The sequence below is a fragment of the Priapulus caudatus genome, unplaced genomic scaffold (genome assembly GCF_000485595.1).
Source record: "Priapulus caudatus unplaced genomic scaffold, Priapulus_caudatus-5.0.1 Scaffold41, whole genome shotgun sequence".
Classification (NCBI taxonomy): domain Eukaryota; kingdom Metazoa; phylum Priapulida; class Priapulimorpha; order Priapulimorphida; family Priapulidae; genus Priapulus; species Priapulus caudatus.
The window spans coordinates 331854-338848 of record NW_014577102.1 but is presented as its reverse complement, the minus strand read 5'-3'; positions in this window follow the sequence as shown (position 1 = coordinate 338848).

Below are 6995 nucleotides of genomic sequence, written 5' to 3'. Positions count from 1 at the left end.
GAGGGACAGAGAGGATGAGAGAGAGGGAGAGAGAGAGAGAGAGAGAGAGAGAGGAAGGAGCGGGAGAGAGGGAAGTTGAATTAGGGCAGGGTGAGAGGAGAGAGAGAGGAAGAAAAGAGAATGGGGAGAGGGAGAGAGAGAGAGAACGAGAGGAGAGACGAGGAGAAGACGAGAGACGATGGCAAGAGACGAGGGAAGACTGAGGGAGACCGAGAGGCGGAGGAAGGAGGAGGGAGAAGCAGCAGAGAGAGAGAAGACCGAGAGACGAGAGAGGGGAGAGGGCCGTAGAGGACGAAGCGAGGAGAGAGGAGAGCAGACCGACCCCCCGACCCCGGACGCACCGGACAGCACGGACGAGAGAGCAGAGGTCCCACACCCTGCACCCGAAGGAGAGAGAAGAGAGACGAGAGAGAGGAAGAAGAGGAGAGAGGCGGGGGGGGAGAAGGGAGCAGTCTAGCACGCGGATTGATCACGAACCGAGAGTGTTTTGATTTTCCGTAAGCGATTGTTATCAGTATCAACAATGTGATTGTGTACACAATTAAAAGCGAATAAAGCCAGAATCAAAGCGAATTGCAACAGACACATTTAGCTTTTATTAGCGTATATTTTTGTTCGGAAATGAATTCGCACGCCGTGATTACTGAATCATTACCCTAAATTGGTGTTATTTGAATTCAAATTTGATTCTGAGAACTCTGCACTAGGGAAATATTTTCGCACCATGCACAAAAGCAATCTAAAATTGGGATGAAATTGCAGTTTTTTTAACCATTATAGCGTCAGGCTCACACTGAGAGGCAAAAAACTTACGCGTGGCGTATATGTAGTGCTAGTGACGAGAGGAAGAATGTACCGAACGAATTTTGGCTATAACTCAGTGACGTGAAACCTACCACTACTAATCCATATGCTAGAATGCAATACATGCCTCGATATATTATCTAATACCGAATATAATTAGTTCATTATTTGATCAATGTTTTTACTAGTATTGTAAGTATTGGCATATATACATCACTAGTACAAAAAAACTAGAAATAAAAGGACGTCTAAATCGTGAGAATTTGACTTTCAAAGTGACCAAAGTGAACGTTTCAAAAGCTCCCATGCATTGACCAAATTTCAGGGCCAAAAACCATATGCGACACGCCTTTTTTATCGTTGGACTTTTTGAGCAATACGTATTTATCCTTTTTTAGAATATATATCAATGCTTTCAGTTATGTTTTCATTACAAATAAACCAATAGAGAAATACCATTACCCATTACCATTACCATTACCAATTACCAATTACCCATTGTTTGCCAACCAAAATTGGCAAGTGGTGGAGATAGACATTAGGAAGAGAATTTTGTATTTCTTCAATTTTCCACTTTTACTACAAAAAACAGTAACGTATTATGTTGTTATTTATTCGCGTAAAAATAGCTATGTCGCAACAGAGATATACAGCTTGTTAAACAAAGTCTAAAATTGAAATCGACACCAAGAACGTGCATCTTGGTGATTAGGAAAAATGGGAAAATCACGCTTTTTAGAGGTAATATAATAGGGTTAATAATTAAAGCGGTATATATATATACATGTTTATAGCAATGATATATATTTATAGATCAGCCTAATGACACAATGCACACGGTGTTCCCCTTATAATGATGCACTGTTTCTTACAAAAATCATTACAGACTGCGCACTCGAAGATAAATGTGCATGGGGGAACGGCAATTATGAGCCAGTGTTCGTTTACATTCTAATCTCCGTGCATTGCTCGTGTCTATCGCTCACTGTACCAGCGATAAGCACCAGTTTACGGACGGTCCTTTGTGCGGCCTCCCCGCGTTTTATTTGCAACGTATTGAGGCTGCCGCTGCTGCCGCTGCGGTGACGGTCTTCCACGCCACGCTAATTGGAGTGTTAATTTTATCACCTCGGTAGAACACCCGTGCACGGCTTAATTACCAGCTGCGTCCGATTTTTACCGAGCTGAGCCTAGGCGCGTGTATTTCGCAGGACGTCTCTCCCTCCTCTCTCTCTCTCTCTCTCTCTCTCTCTCTCTCTCTCTCTCTCTCTCTCTCTCTCTCTCTCTCTCTCTCTCTCTCTCTCTCTCTCTCTCTCTCTCTCTCTCTCTCTCTCTTGTCTTCCCTCTCTTTCTTCTCTCTCTCTCTCTCTCTCTCTCCTCACTCTCTCTCTCTCTCACTCTCGCTATCTCTCTTTCTCTCACCCCATCTCTCTCCCTCTCCTTTTTGTTCTCTCTCCTCTATCTTTCTCTCTCTCTCTCTCTCTTTCTCTCTCCCTCTCGCTCGGCTACCTTTCTGGCACGAACCCCACGGCTTTGTAAGAGAGATCGTTAGATATATAGCCTTGCTGACTACTTTACACTAGCATTCTCATTGGATACACTATAGCACTTTCATTCCGAGCACGTATTCAGCGAAACGTTGTGAGGTTTTCACTTGTTGCCGACGGTGTTGCTGCTGCTTACAGCCATTGATTGCGAAACCAGATTAGTTGATGCATAGGTAATTGTCCGGGGTGGTCTTCATGTACTCCTAATCGGTGTACTGCGTCAATCGAATGAAGTGGATGAGCGAATAAATTCTTGGTCTATAAAATCCTTGTCTCTATATAAATAAGCGAATAGATCTTTGTCGCAAATAAAGTGGGTGGCCGTTACTGTGCGCGAAATTGATGGGAATTTTTTTAAACGAATCCGTAACAAAATTCGCCCGTATGCCACGCATCCCTATTCTCTGGGGGAGGGGGAGGGGGGGGGTAACCCGATGTGATGTGGTTAGCTAATCGAATTACGATCAACACTTGAGAATCATTGTTGCGAGAGAGTAGGAGGGGGAGGAGGTAAATCACCGATTCGATCATGCAGCACGGTTGAGCGTGCACCACGGCAAGGTGTACTTAATTAACCCGTTCGTTTCTTTCGAGTGCGATAACAGCGCCCCCTAGGCGTACATCGCTGCGCATGCGCGTCGCTGCTGCGACCGTAGACAAAGAGATGGGTGAATTAGCCGTGTTTAGTGGTCGGTCGCTGCAGGGGTTCCATCGGTGCTAGCAGTCAAGCCAGCCGTCATTGCTCCCTGCTGGGCTAATGGCATAGTCAGAGCGACCTGCGACGCTTCGCTAGATGATATATCAATCCTCTCGCTCGCCTCTACTCTCGGGGACACGTACAGCATCGAGTAGGTGGTTTTACATAAGCACGGGGAGGTGGTCGGGCTGCCAGAATGATTTAGGGCGGTGACGTATATTAGGAGAGCTATTATAACGCATTTATGTGCTTTTTGCAAACATATGCTAATCGCACGTTCTCGGCATCAATCGAAAATTGGCTATTGTCTCTAATATCAAGATGAAAAAGTGTTTATGTTAGAATATTCTTAATTAACGGATTTCTTATCATTTGCGCTTAGCCGATATTAATTATTTCTATATAGAAATATAAATGTATATGTTAGTTATCACGGCTTTTCCTAAATGTGAACCCAGCTTTAAAGAGCCGTCTCAGTTGTGCTAACGTCATTGATTCTTATACATAATGCGCGTCTCTAATACGCTAGAATAGATAATAATACAAATTTATTTAATTTTTTCTTTTCAAGAATTTTAATGAACCGATACAGGATGTAATTATAGCCATATATAGTCTAACTTACGCGCATGTCTCGTGCCACATAATATGGTTTTAGAATAGCAGCAACTTGCGATAATAATAGAACATGTTTACCGTAGTACGCACGCACGCACACACGCACGCACGTACGCACGTACACACACACGCCCGCACCCACGCACGCACTTTGCCCGCACGCACACACACGCACACACTTTGCCTGCACGCACGCACGCACGCGCGCACGCACGCGCGCACACAACACCTGACGACGCGCACGCACCAACACACCGAAAAGCACACCACACAAGCAGCACAAACAGAGGAGCACGACACGACGATACCACACAAGCGCACACACACACACACGGAGCGATCACACATACACACACACACACACACCACACACACACAGAACCAACAGCACAGCACACACACACACATCTACACACACACACACACACTACACACACACACCACCACACGACACACACACACACACACCCACTGTACCACACACAACACCCACACACGCACACACACGCACCCCAACACACACACACACACAGACGAACACACACACACCCCCAGCACACACACACACAGCACGCACACACTTTGCCTGGGCACGCAGCGCGCACGGCCGGGCGCGCAACGCACGCGCGCACACACACATGACACGAGCGCGCGCACTACAGGCACAGCCACACACACACACATCACACACCACACTGGGGGGGTCACACCAACATACAGCACACACGCACAGGGGGGGCATACACCACACCAACACACACACACACACGACACACACACCCCACATACGCACACACAGCCCCGCGCGCCACACACACGCTACACGAACACGCACACACCGCGTTTCATAATGTTACTGGTTCGTTGCACTGTTTGTCCGCCCGTTCTTAAAAAAAGGTGCCGGAGCGCGCTAGCGTGGAGCGCGTCTCGTCTGTTTGGGCTGCGACCGCGCTGTCCATGCAGGCTGACTATAACCATGGAGCCGACCGTACGCGGTTCGTGCGGCAATATCTAAGGGTCCTGTCGGTCGGTTCTTTTAGCAAGCCACTCCGGGGGCGCACACACAGCGCGCGCGCCACCACATAGCGGCAGGACGGAGCCACACACACACATACACACACATTCCACCACACACCACACACACACACACCACACACCACCAACAGCACACACACACACACACACATACACACACGCACACCACGCACCCAACAGTCACACAGTACATACACGACACACGCGCGCACACACACCACACACATCATACACACCACACACGACCCACACACACCACACACTCCACACACACACACACCACACACACACCCCACACGCCCCACGTCTGCTTGTGCCTTTATTCAAATTAATTTTCGGCGCAATTTCATCGCGAGTGATATTGTTCAGTCTTGCTGCGGTCGCTCGAGCCGTGTGGGTGAGCATTGAGACAGTGGTGGGAGTATGAGCGCATGCGCACAGAGCGGAGAGGCGAGATGTGCTGTGAGCGGTGTCATAAGATGGCACGGGCAATACTTTTGCCATCGTCGCCCATGTTCTACGATCTCAATGCATTTAGCTAGATGCGAAAGATGTAACTGTCACTGATGAACGCAGAGTAACGAGTAAACGATAAATTGTGTAATCGGAATTAGCAGTTTAGTATCGATCAGAAAAGACGTGGAGACCAATGTAGATTATGTGCTACTTCATTTATAAAATATACGCCTCTTAAGTATCAATTGTTTGCACGCGGAAATAATTGGCTGGTACTCATTTAAATTTAACACCTAATATCTCAATCATTGAATATTAGATATTAAGCTGTTTTTACATAAATATATAAAAATATAATATATAATGCAACCATATAACATTATTTAACTACCACTCATGCCTCACGCTTATTCCAACTTGGAAGCGGTGATCACTGTCTATTTTAATTTTTTCGTGTATTTTAAATTTTTAACTAGTTTAAAAATACCTTATCCACTACGAGTTTGAGAATATATAATTAGTGGCGTTAGTGATAATTTTAGGTTTGTGTAATTAGAGAATGTTATTAAAAAAACAAAAAACAAATACACATATATCTAGAAATCGCGACATAGTCACTTTATCACGAAATTAAATATATTTATTCTAAGAAAATCATTATTAGTATATAGGCGCTATCATAGCTGTTAATAACCCATGGTCGCGAGAACGCAAGTATGGGCCTATTACTTGCAAAAAAATATGTAGTCAATGTTAAAAACATGTACAGTATAGTACAACGTGCAAAGCTTGGAAATCGAGTCAAAAGTTAGTTTTTGTACGTGTTAGAATACAATTGAATTTTAATAAGCCAAGATGAATTTGTTGTTGTTGTTGTTGTTGTTAAATTTTTGTTGTTATTTTTATTATTGAATGAATGAATGAATATAAAATAGCGAAGCCTGGAGCGTGCTCCAATTCATCTGATTATTTAATTCCTGGCCAAGTCACACATGCATCGTGCTCGTCTTTTCCCATATTATATATTCCCATATATGTTTATGCAATATGTTTAATAAATTTCAAGGTCTGCATCCCGTGCCAATTCTGCCACCATGGCCAAACACAAGCCACAATTTGTGAGTGGAGAACATTTGCTAATGATTTTTAATTTTAATTTCATAGCTGTTGTAACCCCACATTCTCGCAAAATGTCAACATCCAATAATAGAGTATACATGCAAAACGCAGCCTGTCACACTATCCACCATATTTGAAATAATAGGGCATTGCCTTAGCATAAATGACAATTTATTTAACGTTAATTAATTAATATAATCCAATTTAATGCCACCGCATCGTATATTGAGAGCGATGATAGATGACATATTAGCAAAATTTTAATCATGAAAAGTAATCTGATATATGAAATTCGCACTAATGCATAAACACTGTGCTAAACCTCTGTATACCATCTCTTCCTCGTGTTGACACCAGGCGAGGATCGCCTTCTCTCTACTATTACATCTACTCAAACAGCTTTCCATCATCTGTGAAACCCACGAGAGTAACTTGCGTGTGTGTGTTTTAGTATACCTATATAGTATATTATACCTTATACCTATAAATAACTATTATGATTACTTATTATATACTACTTATTAATATACTTACGTATATTACGTACTATATACATGTTATACATAACTGTATTTATATATACTTATACTTACCATATGATGATATGACCTATTAATCCTTATTGTAGTACCTATATTATGCTACTCTGACATATATCACACCCACATATGTATACAGCTAGTGCAATATTTTGTCAATATTTATAAGCAATAATTCGG